Raw genomic sequence first — 17,511 nt, forward strand, 5'->3', positions numbered from 1 at the left:
ATTCTTGTACAATATAATGAACCTAAAAATAGGGATGCAAACGGATCGGATGTGATCGGAACCAGATATTCATTGGCCGAATACGGATACCTCTAAACGGATTGGGATTTTCGACCATCCATTTACATATCTGTCTTGTGTAACCCGGACCTTCCTCCCCCTAGCGGATACAATTGACTATCAATCCATATCTCTTAGATCATGATTCTTTTTTCATCATATTCTAGAACATGTTGAATCTTCAAAAACCCTCAAAATCATTATTTATTTAATTTTTTATTATTAAGTATTCGGATTATTTTTTAACGGATTTTTATCAGAATTTTTAGATTTTTTTCCAAATATCTCTAAACAAATACGAATGTCCCTAAACGAATACAGATGATTCGGATTTCAATTATCCATTTACATCCTTACCTAAAAACTACCTCAAACATTTATAAATAACAACTTCATGGGGCCACTACACAAAACATATCCACATCCTCTACTTCCATGTGCGCCCTACACACAGCGGGGCGTGCAAAGACCGCTTTATCCCTGCTCGGGCAAGGTGCTCGAACAGGGGTAAGGTGGTCTTTGCACACCCCATTATGTGTAGGGCGCACATGGAAGTACGAGCAAGTGGAAGTAGAGGATTCGGACTCACACAAAACACAAAACCTTCAAACACTCAAAATTCAGTCTTCTTCTTCACTTGGGTCATGAAGTCGTCGAAGTGTCAATCACACGGTAAGTCAAAGTGTCACCAACAAAATTCCAACTTCCTTGTTTTTTTTTTTCCTATTAAAGGAACCCAAGTGATACAAGATTTCCCAATTTCATCTCCAAAGAAAAAGAAGATAGAGAGGGCAAATTTCAATGGCTAATATTATTAGAGAATATTTCATCATCTCAACACTACTAATTGGCTCTGTCTACTCTCAATTTGTTATACAGAAGAACAATATCACTGTTATCTCCCCTGACCATCTCCATGCTTTGTACAATTCTGCAATCGAAAACTTTGGAAGTACAAATCAAACAGGGACTATAACAGGTTCCCTTGTTTACCCAACTAATAAAGCCTCCAACTCCAAGGGTTGTAAGTCCTTTGATGGTGAAAACTGTAAGGGTATTTATGTAATATCCCTTCATATGTTCTAATATAATCCTACTTGTATTAATACTCTGGCTGTGAAGGGCAATCTAGTAATTAGCCCATCTGACCTAAACCTTAGTTTCCTATAAATACTAGCTGGAGGCAGCAGTCTGGGTATTCCAAACTAGATACTCAGGATGTAATGCTTTAAGCAACCTTGTGCTTAAACCGTAAACCCTAACAATCTTAAAGCATTATTATTTCGTTTTTCTGCGATCAAGATCGGCTTTGGATTTTTGGATTTTTTGGAATCAAATTTGTAGTTGATCGTACGTCACCATTCTGTAGTTTTTCTTTTCTTTTGAGAGATCGGCTTTGGCAGAATTGCATTCTTTGTTTTATACGATCTCGGTCAAACACTCTGCAGGTTTTTCGTTTGAGAGATCGGCGCAGGTTTTTCTTTGAGAGATCGGGTTCAGTTTTGGCTTTTAAAACATTGTTTTGTTCGTACGCATCTGATTTACGAATCACTGCTTCGGACGTGACAATCAACAGTTTTTTATTAGGTTTTCCCTGCTTATTTAAAACCAAAAAAGACGTGGTTGCAGCTTTTTGTTTGGTCAAACGCCCTCTTGCTTTGATTGATTATTGAAAAAAAAAATTCAAAAGTTCAACAAGGGTTGATTTGACATTGGCAGAGAGACAGAGAGCTCTTTTGTTTTGATAAGAAGAGAGAGGCAGAGAGCCATCTCTTCAACGAATTGGTTTGATTTGTTGAAAAAAAAAAAAAAGAAATCAGAATTCGTTGAGAGAGAATGGTCTAAGCTTTTGTTTGAGAATAGGACGAAAAGTCAAACTTAGTTTTTTATTTTGAAAAAAAAAAAAAAAAAACAAAGGAAAAGTAGAAGAAGACAAAAAGGCTTTAGCTTCTGATTTGTTTTTGAGATCGGTCACTACCTACAGGCTGCGACCAGTGCCAGCCATCACCGAACAGTAGCCAGTGACTCGTGCCTGCCAGCACTAGGGTGCACCCCACGACTGTCGACGCCACTGCACCGCCGCCATCCTTTTCCTCCGTCGTCTAAATCCAAGTTTCTCCATCTCAGGTGTGACTGTTCCTTGAGCATTTACTTTTTATTTTAAATTTTGCTTGGGCATATAAACAAATCACATTAATATGGAGAAACACGCTATTCCAATTGAGATGATCAAATTGAAAAGCTTTAGTGGCTCTGAGTTCAGTTCTTGGAAAAGGAGGACTCAGTTTGGACTGAAGTACCTCAATATTTTCTACACTGTAGTAAATAAATTTTCTGATTACACGGATCTAACTGAAGTCCAATGGATAAATGATGAGGACTTTTGCAAAGACTACCTATTGAACTACCTATCAGATAGGCTGGCAAAGGCCTATAGTAAATATGAGACTACAAAAGAGATTTGGGAAAACCTAGAAGCCCAATTCAAAAAGGAGGAGGACCTATCAAAAACTCACTTGGTTGACAAGTTTATGGATTTCAAGTTTCAAGAAGACAAGGAAATACTTCCTCAAGTAATAGACTTTGAGAACTTGAGAACAAAACTGAACCAAGAAAACATCCCTGTTGTTGATGCATTCTTAGTGGGTGCAATTATTTTTAAGTTACCCTCTACCTGGCATTCCTTTAAAACTGAGATGCATAGAAAAAAAATACAAGTGGGGCTAGATGATCTCAAACGGTTCATTAGAATCGAAGATGAGAACAGAGCCAAGAATAACTTGGAGATGGTGAAACAACAACAAGCATCTGCCAATTTCGTTTCACAACCCAAGAAAACTCCTAGGCAGTCTAAGCCACCTAAGAAAGAACCCCAACAGTTGGAGGCCAAAAAGACTAACTTTAAAAAGAAGGACAAGTGCCGCAACTGTGGAAAGTGGGGTCACTATGCATCTGAGTGTAGGGGTCCTAAGAAAGGGAACACTGACACACCACAGAAGGAAGTTCACATGTTGGTGGACAAGACTGAGCCTACTAACTTTGTTGTCATGGTTGGCAAGGGTAAGGGGTTGGCCAGTACATCTTCAGATTGGTGGTTCGACTCTAGAGCAACTTATCAAGTTTGTAATAGCAAGAACCTGCTCACTGATGTTGTTCAAGTAACAAAGACTGTCACCGTTGTAAATGGAGACATCGTGGAAGTGATTCAATAAGGGACAGCGAACCTGGTTCTATCATCAGGTAAAATATTAACTTTGAAAAATGTTAAAATCTTTTCTGGTTTTGAAAAGAATTTAATTTCAATTGGAATTTTGCTTAATGCTGACATGTCTATTACTTTTAGTAGCGGTAGAGTAACAATGTCTGTTAACTCCTTTTATTTTGGATGTGCTTATAATTTGAATGGTATGTTTAGGTTAAGTTTAGCTAATGAGGCAATAAACCAGGTTAACCATATTTCACTTGATCCAAAAATACTACACTGTAGGTTAGGACATGTGAACTAATGGAAAATGCTCAAATTAGCTAAATCTCATAATTTACCATTAGACACTTCAATTAGATTTAACAGATGTGAAGTGTGTGCTCAAACCAAAATAACTAGAAAACCTTTCAGACCAATTTCTAGGAGCACTCAACTTCTTGAACTTATACATTCTGACATTTGTGACTTTAAAAGCTACACAACTAGAGGTAGTCGAAAATATTTGATAGCATTTATAGACGATTTTTTTAGATATCGTCATTTATACCTGTTAAAATCTAAAGATGAAGCATTTGAAAATTTTAAATTTTCAAGAATATGGTAGAAAATCAGTTAAACTTGAAAATTAAAATATTTAGAAATGATAGGGGAGGAGAATATAAATTGACAGAGTTCAAGGAATTCTGTGCCTCTGCAGGCATAATTCTTGAAACTACTGTTCCTTACTCACGTCAATCATATGGCATAGCAGAAAGAAAGAATAGGACATTAGCAGAGATGTTAAACTCCATGTTATTGACAGCTGGCATGCCATCTTGCTATTGGGAAGAAGCAATGTTGACTGCAAATCACATTCTAAATAGACTACCACATTCAAAACTGACTTCTACACCTTATGAACTATGGCATAACCATTTCTGTAGATATGACACTCTTAAAGTTTGGGGTTGTATAGCTTATGTTAGGATACAAAACCCTAGGAGACCTAAGGTAGGATCTAGAACAAACACTTGTGTGTATCTAGGTTATGCAGAAGACAGTGCTGCAGACCGATTTTTGGATCTATCAACCAATGTGGTGATAGAATCTAGGGATGCCATATTCTTTGAAGATAAATTCCTCAAAGATAAAAGTCAAACCTTGCCTGATTTGACTGAAATGGTTACAGAATCACCTTTAGAATCTGAATCAATTGTTTCTGACACTACTCCCATAATGCTCCCTGAATCAAAACCTAGAAGAGTATCTACTAGAAATAGAGTACCCAAAGATTTTGGTGAGGATTTTGTGACCTACCATTTAGAGGCTGATCCATCCACCTATAAGGAAGCGATGAGATCTAGGGATTCATTGCTATGGAAAGAAGCCATTGATGAGGAAATGAGCTCTTTAATGCAGAATGAGACCTGACACCTTGTTGACATCTACTCCCTGGTCTGCCATTTGGCAACGATAAGGATTCTTCTTGCCATAGCATCTATTGAGCACTATGTTGTGCATCAAATGGATATAAAAACGGTTTTTCTTAATGGAGACCTAACAGAAGAAATCTACATGAACCAACCTGAAGGGTTTGTCATGGAAGGTTATGAAAAAAGAGTTTGTAAATTAAATAAATCTCTCTATGGTCTTAAACAGGCACCTAAATTGTGGCATGAGAAGTTTGATAAGATAGTAAAGAGCCTTGGTTTTTGGACCAGCAACTCAGATAAGTGCCTTTATTTTTTGTCTGAGTCAAACAATGTCGCGATTATCTGCTTGTATGTAGACGACATGTTGATTCTAGGTTCTGATCTCTCTGGAGTGAGTGACATTAAAGAAACCTTGTCCAAAGAATTTAACATGAAAGATTTTGGTGTGGTAGACACCATTCTTGGGATGAGAGTAAGCTTCAGTAAGCAAGGGGTCACCCTCAGTCAGTCTCATTATATTGAGAGGCTACTTTCTAGTTGAGGATACAGTGATTGTAAACCGATTGAGACACCCTATGACTATAACAAACGGTTGAAACCTAACACAGATGACATCGTGAATCAGTTAGAATATTCTAAACTGATTGGTAATCTCATGTTTGCAATGAGTTGCAATAGGCCAGACATAGCCTTTACGATAAGCATGCTGAGTCGTTTCACTAGTAATCCTGAAAAAAAATATTGGGATGCCCTGACGAGGCTGATGAGATACCTTAAGGGTACTCTAGGTTATGCTCTATGTTATACGGGACATCCTCTAACTTTAGAAGGATATTCTGATGCATCTTGGTGCTCAGATTTAGGAGACAGCAAATCCACCAGTGGTTATGTATTTATGCTAGGAGGAGCAACTATAGCATGGAAATCCAAGAGATAGACTAGTATTGTTCTGTCATCTATGAAATCAGAACTTTATGCTTTAGCTTCTGCAGGAGATGAAGCAGAGTGGATAAAGGGTCTAATCATGGATATTCCATTGAGGAGTTTCAAGTTAAACTCTATATCTATATTCTGTGATAATCAAGCAACAAAGACGATAGTGAATAACTCACTCTTTAATGGTAAGAGGAGATACATCAGGCTGAAACATGTCATGTTGAATTATCGAACAGAACAAGGGATTATCACTTTGATTGATATGAGATCGAAGGACAATACGGTAGATGCCCTTACAAAGTGATTGAATAAAGATCGAACATTCAAAACTACGGGGGAGATGGGGTTAAAGACCATTTAGTCAGGTCTTAACCTAACCCAATATTATTTTGAATTATTCGAATCTCATCTAGCCTTAGAAAGCATTCGGGATAGTTTACATGTTTTAAATAACTTAGTTAGGTTACTAAGTATGAGGGTTTGTGAAACCATTCCAAACTTGATGGTGTAGCAAATTTTTCATGTGAAGTTTCCTTACTTTGTTATTCCACAAAGGAATATGAAAAATGTCTGATATGTTTCAATGGTATTGTACTAGTCTTTATGTCATTTCAAATTTGATGACATGTCTTTCATAGTATGGTGTACCATTTCAAATTTGATGATACAACATAAATCTATGACTGATATGACGAACACAGTATTTCAAATGGAAACATGGTATGGTCCTTATGATAGAGACTATATAAAATCGAGTTCTTGTAAAAAAATTTGATGATGATGCTTATTATTTTTTATTTACCTTCAGCCATATATAGAATGTACTAAGTTCTTATTGTTGAACTAGATACAATTGTGCAAATGATTGAATTCATATTATCTTATGAAATTCATATTTGACAAATTACAGAGAATGACGAAGATGGAGGAGAACGGTTGAATTTGGATCTCGATGAGGATGACTTACTTGATGAGTAAAGTCACATGAATTGCAAGGACTTTTCATTTTGATTATTTCTATTGGTTTAGCCACTTGCATGTGGAACATCGAATTTATTGTTGGGTTTAGTTTTGATCTAAAACCCTAGTTTTATTTCTTGAAGTTTACTTATTGCTTATTTGATTTATTGGATTATTGATATTCAATTTATATTGATTCAATTACTGATTGAACAATGGTTTTTATACATGTGTGGTGGATATATATAGAACATATGAGGAGATTGTAAGGATATTTATGTAATATCCCTTCATATGTTCTAATATAATCCTACTTGTATTAATACTCAGGCTGTAAGGGGCAATCTAATAATTAGTCCATCTGACCTAAACCCTAGTTTCCTATAAATACTAGCTGGAGGTAGCAATCTGGGCATTCCAAACTAGATACTCAGGGTGTAATGCTTTAAGCAACCTTGTGCTTAAACCCTAAACCCTAACAAAAACACCTTCATCTCTCCATCTTCTCGTCCCACCATTCTTCTTCTTGATCGTGGAGGTAATTAATTAATTGGAGTACTTTGATCACTAACATTCCATTAATTCTGTAATTTTGTAATTAATGGGTAGCTATAATTTTCTCTTTTTCTTTGCACTTGTAGATTGTTACTTTACTTTGAAGGTATGGCATGGACAAAAGGCAGGAGCTTCAGCAGTTTTAGTGGCTGATGAAGTATATGAGCCTTTAACAAGTGTGAAGAGCAGCAGCAATGGAGGTGGAACAACATCTAATTACACAGAGAAGATCAAAATCCCTTCAGCTTTCATAAATAGGTCATAGGGTGTAGATTGGACAAGGTCAACAACGCCCAGCACTCAAGTCTAGATATGATTGGCAAATTACTATCAAATAGGGGTAGAGGGAATACCTTGATCAAGTTGAGAAAGTTAACTTGTTTCACTCAGATCCTTAGTCTAGTCGTTTATATTGAATAAGATCTGGTTAGAATTAGGATATTTGTGCTAACATTGTGATTCCTGGATTGCCTTATAAAATAGCAGTATATTGCAAACATCTGATTTAGAAATATTGCCTTGCACAATAAAGGAGGATCCATGAAGAAGTTTTGTTTTCAGAGCCCAGGATGCCAACTGCCCAAATTCTATTGGAGAATTGACAAGAGAGAAATAAGTGCTAGTCTGTTTCTGTATCAATTTCACAAAAAAGACTTAAAAAGTCGTCAACTGGGAGAAACTAGCTAATTTTATTCCTAGTAGTCATACCATTGTTTAAAAGCTTTCACAAGAATGTCTTGACTTTTGGGTGTCACTTTGATTTCCAAAGCAAAGTCCAAAGGGATTAATCCCTTTATTAATAAGGGACCGAATCGAAATCCTCTACTTCCGCCTGCCCGGTAATGCCGTGTACGCGCCCACACACAAGCACGGCAAAAAATACCGCCATACCTCCACTCGGGCAGAGGTAAGACGGTATTTTCCGCCTTGCTTGTGTGCAATACTGGGCAGGCCGAAGTAGAGGATCAGGACTCTAAGGGACCCATCTTTTGTATATACACACATAAGAAAGCCTCTATGATGAGATAAAGCAAGGGGTATAGAGACAAATTTAGATGTGGAAGTTTGAGTAAAAAGGGAAAAAAATATATCAGAGACACATTCCAATCCTTATCGATCATCAGATCAGAGACTCTATTGTAATAGTTCCTCCAACCAACATTAAAGTCCTCAACAAACAGTTCAGGCCAATTGGGCAACCATGGGTCTTTCCATATGTCAATGGATACACTTGTGCCAATCTTCTAACATACCATCTGTTTTAAATGAGGAAGTATATGGGTAATACTGTTTTAGATCCAAAAACCCTTTTTCGACTAAAAGTCCCTCCTAGCCAAGACACTACTGTGAGGAAAATACTTTGATTTCAAAATTCTACCTCAAAGGGAAGAAGGGTTGGTGATCATGTGCGACCCTAATCTAATCAAAAGAGCTTCATTATGGGTTGAACTAAGTCGAACTCCAAGGCCTCTCATAGTTTTTGGTTTGCAAACATTTGCCCAAGATATAAGAAAGTTTCTTATAGTCTCTCTTGTCATCTCTCCAAAACTGAGCATTGATGCAATCTAATTTAGAAAATATCTGTTTAGGAAAAGCATACAAGACACCAGATATATAGAAATTGAGTTAAGAACTGATTTAACCATTATGGTTTTGTAGGCCTGAGAAAGCAAGGATGCTTCCCAATTGGCCAATTACTTTGAGTCTTGGTTAAAATTCATGAGAGATTCTTACATTTCGATTTACCACTAGCAAATGGAGCTCCTAAATAAATAGATGAGGGTGTCATTTCTTCCATTTTCAAAAGGGAACAGATATGCTATCCGGTGATCTAAGGAGTATTCTTGCTGAAAAATACTTAATTTTTATCAAAATTGATCTTGTGACGGAAAAGATCTTGAAAGAGGTCAAGAATAGCCTGGACTGGATGGTAAGGATCTCAGATGTTTTGGCTTTATAGAACAAAAAGGATCATCTGCAAAAAATAGATGGAAGACCTCAAGCACGGAATGTGCTATTTTGACGCCCCTGCATATATTGTGCTCTCTGAAACAAAAAAACAAAACCAAAGATGACGAGAAAGAACTTCCATAGCCAGCATAAACAGATATGGGCTTAAAGAGCAGCTTTGTTTGATTAGAAGAAGCTAAATCTAGATCCTCTTAAGGTTAATAGAATAGGACACAAAGGAGATAAGAATGCTAATGATATCACACCAATGTTCGGAGAAACCAAGAAAATTAAAGAGCCATCTTGTGTAACCAACCGGTCATAGGCTTTGAACATATCTAGTTATCCAACACTGTTTAGTTCTACAAGGCCAATATGAGCTAAGATCTACTTAAGAAAAGCGGCTTGAAAAGGGGATATAATCCTGGTTAAAAGAGGTTGAAGTCTTCTCGCTAGGAGTTTGGTAATAAACTTGTAAGCCACAGTGCTGCCAGTGCATGATCAAGGTAAACCTTTCCAGCAAATAATCAAATTAACCACTTCAAAATTTTTAGAAGGAAAAGAAAATGTAAATGTGGATCTTTATGTTTGCTGTGCAGGAACTTGAGCTAAAGAAGTTCCCCACCCATGAAGTCTCAATCCCAGAGATCAACAAGGCTTTTGAGTTTGCTGACGGGAGAAGGCATCAGATGCACCATCTGCATGAAACAGTAGAATGGATATGAAATCTGTGTTTAAATAAAGTTAGTTCAGAAGTTTTATATGCAGTGAATAAAAATATAAAAGAAATGAGTTTGTTGGGTGCTTTGTGGATATTGTTCTTAGATAAAAAGGTTTTTCAGGCAGTATAATAACCATTGTTCATCAAACTACTATCCATCTACGTTCCATCGCAGCCCTGCCAAGCACATCTGAAACATTACTGGTTTTATAATGTTGCTTGGCAGGGCCTCATGGGGCAAACCAGCAAAGCTAGGACTGAGCAAAGTCCCCTGGTGGAGTATTTTGTCAAACCAAAGCTCTTGCGTCAAATTCTTCAAAGCTACTTACCATGTTGAAGCACTGTGTCACTCGTGACATTGGGGTTTTGACTTTACAACGGCATCCGACCATATCAAAAGAATGAAAAAAAGTATCTAAAAAAGGGAAAGAATAATACAAATCATCCCCATGATTTAGGTAATAAAAAAAGGAAATACAGATAAGAGAAAATCCCATGTGACTCATGTGGTGTAAATAGAAAGGATAATTCAAAATTTGAATGTCTTTCAATGGGCTTTCTTCCTTAACACCCGTGTCTGGTTAAGTATTTGCCACATGGCAGTACCATTGGGTGAATGAAAACTTTCTCCTTTAAATATTAATTAAGGGCATTTGTGATTGTGTATCATTAGAACCAAGAGAGACCAGGAAGACATGCAATTTCACCAACAATTCTGCTTTACAATTTTAAAATGAAAAAAATAATGCCAACTATAATGCCAACAGCTTTTATGGTTTCAAAAATAAATCTAACCCCAAATGTAGGTGCTAAATTATTTAAATTAGTTGCAATAGTATAGAAAAGCAGTGAGGCAATACCTTGGGCAGTTCTCGAAGTTGATCATGTTGTTCTGTTGAAAGAAACACAAGAAAAACTATTCATCCGGTCTGGAAGAAATGATCCACAAATCCATTGCTTATGAGATGATTTCCACCCTTTTATTATTAAAACTACTTGTTACTTCACATAGACACACCAGTATGTCTTCTGCATTCCATGATGCAGTTGGTGTTCAAGCAATCAAATCAATCATTAATGACAATAATTATGGGAAAATAGCTGTAACCAGCCTCTCTAGCAGAATAGAAGGTATAAACGTATACAAGTTTGAACAACCCAAACCACAATTGGTGGACTATGCGCCCTCTCAGAACTGCACAAATCATTGGATCCCACAAGACTGAAGCTAAAACCACTGAGATTGCCACACACATGGAAAGACAAATAGATTAAAATACAGAGAACTCGCAAGGTTTGGTTCCATTTCTCCGCCAAAAAAACGAGTTAGAGAGACCACACCATTTTTATAGAAAATACTAAAAACCCAAGCTGGCTAACAATAGAAGGAGAAAAAAGGAGCAAAACAAAGAAAAGAGAGATCAGGTAAGGAAGTGCAGCTCTCCCTCGGTCAGTTAGTTCTCCTATGCAACAGTTGTTCACCAAGGAAGAGGGGCTCATACTGTCAGGCCGGAGGGGCTACCATATCAGCATTCGGGAGAGAAGAATGAGATTACAAGATGGATAAGTTAGGAGGCTGCATTTGGCTGAATGGAAAGCAAAGGAGGAAGGAGAGTGAGGCAAAGTGGAGGAAGAGGATTAAAAGGGGGGGGGGGGAGATGCTGTGGCGACGGGGAAATTTTCACTTTCTAATGAGTCTTTTGTTTTGTGAAAAACTACCAAAATGTCAGAAATGATAAAATTCTAACAAATAAGAGGAGAAAAAGTTTGGAGGTACAAAAAAAAAAGGCAAAATTAATAAGAAAAGTTGGATTACAAATTTTAAATACAAATAAACGCAGTTATCATAATTCAGAAATAAAAAACTATTATTCATAAAAATTTAAATGATTAGAAAAGTTATCAAAGGAAATGATATGACAATAGTTAAGGGAAAAGATCCATATAATTAAGATACATTTAATAGAACTTTAAAAAAAAAATTCGTAAAAATAACAATTAAAAAAATATTATTTATACAGGCCTGTCATATTGAGGTCTGTTTGAGTGGGCCTATGTATTTACTATTAATGGATTACACAATCATGCTAGATAGATAGCACAAATGGGCAATTTGTGGTAAGAAGAGGTTTCACATGCTCCAGTTAATACAAGTCCCACAATCATTTAGCAAAAATCAAAAGCCGCAGTGAAGAAAATGCAGAAGAAGCCGGCCAATATCAGCATACAAAAGAAAATTGCCATACTAGTGAAACTGATATTACCTCCTACAGATAAGGTCAATCACAATCTTCTTAATGAAACAAGCTAAAGGTACTCTAAACCTACAGGTTATGATTTGTTAATTCTCCATGTAACATGCATATGCAAATGGCCTTCTCAAAAGTAGTCCGTTTCAAATAATCAGGTTTTAAACTGATAACCAGAATGAAGCTTAGAGATATATAAATGACCAAATGGTAGAAAATCAAAGTTTTAACTACTCAAATTAAGCAAACACAGAATTGCAAAGATATTTTACCTGCTCTTTTGAATGCTCAATAAAACCAGTAGCAGTTCCCGACCTTTATAAGTGGCTAAAATTGGTTTTGTATCAGCAGGTCCATGGCCAGTCACATCTGTGCAAAGCAAAGGACCATTTTCATTCAGAACGGTGGAATTCAAACCATAATGGTGCATCTAACAGTAAAATTAGAAGGAGATAGTAGCTAGCTTAGATTCAAGAAATGGAATAAAGATGAGAAGTTCTCTAGCATCTGGTTCTACCTTCCAAGGATTGGAAACATTTTCTGGCTGAAGGCTCAATTCAAGTACATGTCCACTCAAAAAGAGCATCCTTGCAGGCACCCTTTTCAGTCTTGAGAGGTCCTGCAAGAACAGATTTTCTCATTCAAATCTGCACATCACAAGTTCAAATATGTGTATGTATGTAGTACTCAAGTTTTCATGAATAAATATTTCACAAACAGGCAAACCAATGTAAAGGTTAACTATTTACAGAATCCGTTAAAACTATGCTGGGTGGAATCATGAACTCTTAAGGTTTCAACTCCCATAAATTACTACTCTACATCATTATTATCATTTGGTAGGATCTTAGCCAGCATTAAGGATTACTTATGAGCTGTATATTGTAATGAGGTGGCTCTCTTGGGATTTCATTCAAGGTGTGGGTTGGTAATGAACAAATTTTGGGACAAATAATATAAGATTGATTTAATTGGACAAGCACTCAAGACCAAAGCAGACAATGTCAACTTGATTATGAAGACATCGAAAACTGTAGAGAAATGCAGACCAATAATAACATCATCCGTTATTCCAAGATCCTAAAGTTTACCTTTCAATCAGAGCATGTTACAGTCTCATTTCGATCAAGAACAAGTGTAAATACATAATGCTGTTGAGGAAGTTAGGAAGACGCTTGTCAGAAAAAGCTTCAGTAATTTACCACAGCCATTCTATAGAAGGGATACGGAACTGTAAACTTGTGTGTGTGTGTGTGTGTTTCTCCTTGATCCATATTCATAGTTGTCACTTGTCAAAGCGTTGCCTAGGCATCCAGGCAGGGGCCCCTTGTTGGACAACGCCTTGGGTCGCCTATGCGTTGCCTGGGCATCTTCTTGGTATAGCTTAGGCATCCAGGCCCCTTCCAGCGCCTTGGTGGTGCGATCCTGGGTTCAGAAACCCTGTTTGGGTTTGCTATGGCCCCACCCAGACAATACACAACTCAAATAACAAGTGGACGGCAATGAAATTCAATCTAACTAAAGAAATGAACGAAATAGGCGCTAGATGTGGGAGGTAGTAGAGTTATACAGGAGGGGTAATTCTGGAAATAAAATTAAAACAAGGACATAACTGAATAACGAAAGAAGAGACCTATCCCAAAAAACAAATAACGAAAGAATGGGAGGGCAATATGTTAAAATAAACACAAAGATAATATCAATCATGAGGGGGAGGGTTGTCTTCAACCTCCCGACAACTGAACCAGCAGTGGGAAGGTGGAATCAAAGAGGAGCGCTTCCTCTCTAAGGCTCACATTGGTCCGAGGATTTAGGAGGCGACTCTCCACTGCGAGACCTATCCGATTCAACTCACAGAAGCCCCAAATCCTTGTTGAAGGAGAACTACTAAACCATGACAGAGCACCTGGCGGAAAAATTAGTTTCCTTCAGGTTGGTCGAACTCCTTCCCTTTACCAGTGCTGCGATACCTCACTCTTTAGAAATCCAATCGGTTAGAATATCTAGGAGAAGGTTTCTCATTCCAAATCTACTAGGTTCAGTCCACCAGCACTCAAATAAACAACTCAAAGAAAGGTTTAACTGATGGACTTGAACATGGCGGTAAGAACAGGTTCTGGTGATGTTTGAGTTGGTTCCTGTAAATGGAGGAGCTTCGTTGGGTAAGGGGCTGGGGTTAGAGTCGCATAGGACTGGTTAGTTCACCCCCCAAACCTCAGGGTGTACAGGTCTATATAGATGGAGTTTGTTTACCCCTATGAGGACTGCAGATGATGTCCAGAACAGAACGCACCTGAGAGGCTTTGATGAAACAGAGTATAAAAGACAAAGAAGATAAAGGGAGGGATGAGAAAGGAATAAGAATAAAAGAAGAAGAAGTAAAGATGTAGAGAAGGTCTTCCAGACGGGAAGAAAAAGAGAATCGAAGGAGAGGAAGAGTCCATGGTCAGCAAGGCACACACCACAGAAACTCAATTTTCTCAATTCCAATCAATTCTCCATATCATTTCTCCATCGTAGATTACATATAAATAAAAAGAAAGACATCTGAAAATAGAAACCTATTCTAGTAAGAAATTATAATAAACTCAAATTGGAAACACAATATAATATCTTGCCTAATATACCCTAATAAAAGAAAAGATAAAATAAGAGATTACTCCTATGTATTCTACCAGCCCCCTTTTAACCAAAAAAATGGGTTGGGCCGGTTGCATCTTGGTTTGGGTCTCCAAAGTGGATCGTTCCTGTCTATCCATGGTAACACAACTGCATCAATTAGGTTGCCTTTACAACTATGTTACATTGTAATGATGAATTGATGACTTTCCATAAACGTACCCAAAAGGGGGATTGTTGGTTGAGTCAGTTCCAGGCAGTCTTTTCTTTGGCTGACTTCTTTGGTTAAGTTATACTTCTGTAATTTTCTTTCCCGTATGTCCTACTATTGAGGATGGCTGTTGCCTTGCTCTGGACTTTGTACTTCTTTTTAATGACTATTTAATAAAACTGTTGTTATTAATTGGGAAAAAAAAAATGATAACTAAGGAGCTGGCTTGGCTTATACAATAGAATTGTCTTCTTTTTGCTATTATGTTGAAAAATGAAATGTCAATGCACAGGCAAGATCTGCACCCCTATCCCTTTACAAAGAATATGAAAAATCCAGTCATCACCTAAACATTTGACAACCTTACAGAGTTCAAGTCCAGAACCCCTTCAATGCTACCGAGATTAATGCAACCCAACCAAAGCATCAATTTTCAGAAACGAAATCCTTAACAATAAAAAATAAATCTTCAAAGCCCTAGCCCACAATTCAAAAACATCCACAATAACAGAACCCTGTAGCTTAAAAATATCAAACCATTCATATCAAGTCTGGATCAATATGAATCAGTCACTTTTGTGGCCAACAAAATGTGAAAGCCACTGGCAAATGATGGGTACCAACCCACCTTTGCATTTTGAGGATACCTAGCCTTTTTCGAAGAGCAGCCAGCTGAAAATGCTGAGCACTTTCTCATCCAAACATGCTGACCTGGCTGAAGATCCAAGGTTGGAGCACAATAGCAAAAAAGCATCAGGTCACCCATAACAGTCTCAGAATCCTTAAGTAACTCACCTGGTCTTGGCATAAATGCTGCACACACTTCATGACTGAAGAATAGAAGGCTGCATTACTCCATCCAACACCAGATTCCAACCAGAACTTATCTTTTCTGACTTATGTTAGAACCCCCAATCCAAGAGTTGCAGAAACAACTTCTGATCCGGATAAGCTACCTGCATTTATCGTCCTTCGGTCCTTCCTATCCTCTCACTGCAAATGATCTTTTAAGCATATCTCTTCCGTGTTTAATCTGGTTTGCAATACCCACAACAAATTGGTAGGCATATTATAAGTTTTACAAAATCAATGCCAAAACTACAAACAGGACGAGCTTGGCTAAATAAGCTTTTGATATAAACAGTTTAAATATGAAATTAACTGCACTACAAAGATAGGGATAACTTGCCATCCCACCGCTGTGTTGATGAGTGACTTTCTGTCCTTTATACTTATTTTCTCTCTTTTCCAATTTAGCTTTAACACTTGACTTGCTCTTTTCTTTTAAAAAATAAAAATTTTTCAAGACTTGGGTAAAATAGTTTGGATATTTCATGCATGTAATATGTTCTGCATTCAATCTTTTAATAAGGTTCAATAAGGTTATACAATCATTTGCAGACGTTCTTGTTTGATAAATTTATATGTTTTAATGTCTGATAAATTTATAATCTTGAATGCTTGAAGATGAACTTATATCAATTATTCTGCTTTTTATTTTCCAATCTAGATATTAAAACTTGACTTAGTCTGTATTTTACTATTAGTTTTCGATACTTGGCTTAACTAGTTTGAACATTTCATACATTTACCATCTGCTACATTAAATCTTTTAATAAGGTTCTCTATCATTGGCAAACATTCTCGTTTGATAAGTTTGTAGTTTTGAATCTCAGAACATGGACTCATATCGACCATGCAAAATTTGACTTGGTAGAGTAGACTTTTATATTTAATGAATTTCAATGGTTATACTTAGAAATAATTAAAATGGAAGTACAAAATGTGAAGAAAGAGTAGCAGGAAATTCACGTTTGGAATATTTATAAGATAAAAGGGGAAATAAAATATTGGAATACCCACTTTTCTCATTGATAAGATATGATGGATTTCAGATTACAAGCAATAAAACTTGTCTGAGAAGAAAAAGGTTACGAATAAGAGATGTAAGGTAGTAACTTGTATGCGCTACAGGATTCATTGCAAAATATATATTTCTCCTCTAATGATGCTTTTATTTTTTGAGAATTGAAATCAATAGTTGATTATATATCCATGTAGGGCATACATAAAGTGATATATATATATATATATATGTGTGTGTGTGTGTGTGTGTGTGTGTGATTAATGAAAAAGAATAATGTGAAAAAAGCTGGCCATTTCCTCCCACAGTAGCTTTATAATTGCACAATAAAACATAAGTCACAGACCTAACTAACCATCCAAATAAGGTCCACCCAAAGAATTCAAGACCATAACCGCTCCTACCAATATGCCAGCTTCTGTTGGCACAATGACTACTCCAACAAGATCAGGTAATGGAGATTTCATTCAAATTCAAAATTCCTCCGCCCTGTCGTAGCTTAAGCAAAGATCTTGACTGAAGCATCCTTGCTCTGGTAGTAAGATACCTTTTACTGTACCCTCCATTAAGCCAGCAGTTTAAAGGGCTAAATGGGTTTTGAAAACAAGTCAATGCTAGTACTCCCCCCCACCCCAACAGAAAAAAAGATATACCAAAAACATGTAGTAACCCATTACAGAAAAGCATATAAATATTATAACAAGACAAAATTCAAAAACAAACTAAATCTGGCAGATAGTAAAACTAAGGAGTGAGGAGGCACCTCAAA

The 17,511-nt window shown here is 36.9% G+C and overlaps 1 long non-coding RNA gene across 1 annotated transcript; it reads left to right on the plus strand.

Moving 5' to 3' along the window:
• Positions 1-7,060: 7,060 nt before the first annotated feature.
• On the plus strand, positions 7,061-7,339 carry LOC122670504. The gene is made up of 2 exons (XR_006334219.1): positions 7,061-7,111; positions 7,215-7,339. It is a non-coding gene; the product is annotated as an uncharacterized LOC122670504 (long non-coding RNA).
• The last annotated feature ends 10,172 nt before the right edge of the window (positions 7,340-17,511 follow it).

Source organism: Telopea speciosissima, chromosome 8 (genome assembly GCF_018873765.1).
Source record: "Telopea speciosissima isolate NSW1024214 ecotype Mountain lineage chromosome 8, Tspe_v1, whole genome shotgun sequence".
Taxonomy (NCBI): domain Eukaryota; kingdom Viridiplantae; phylum Streptophyta; class Magnoliopsida; order Proteales; family Proteaceae; genus Telopea; species Telopea speciosissima.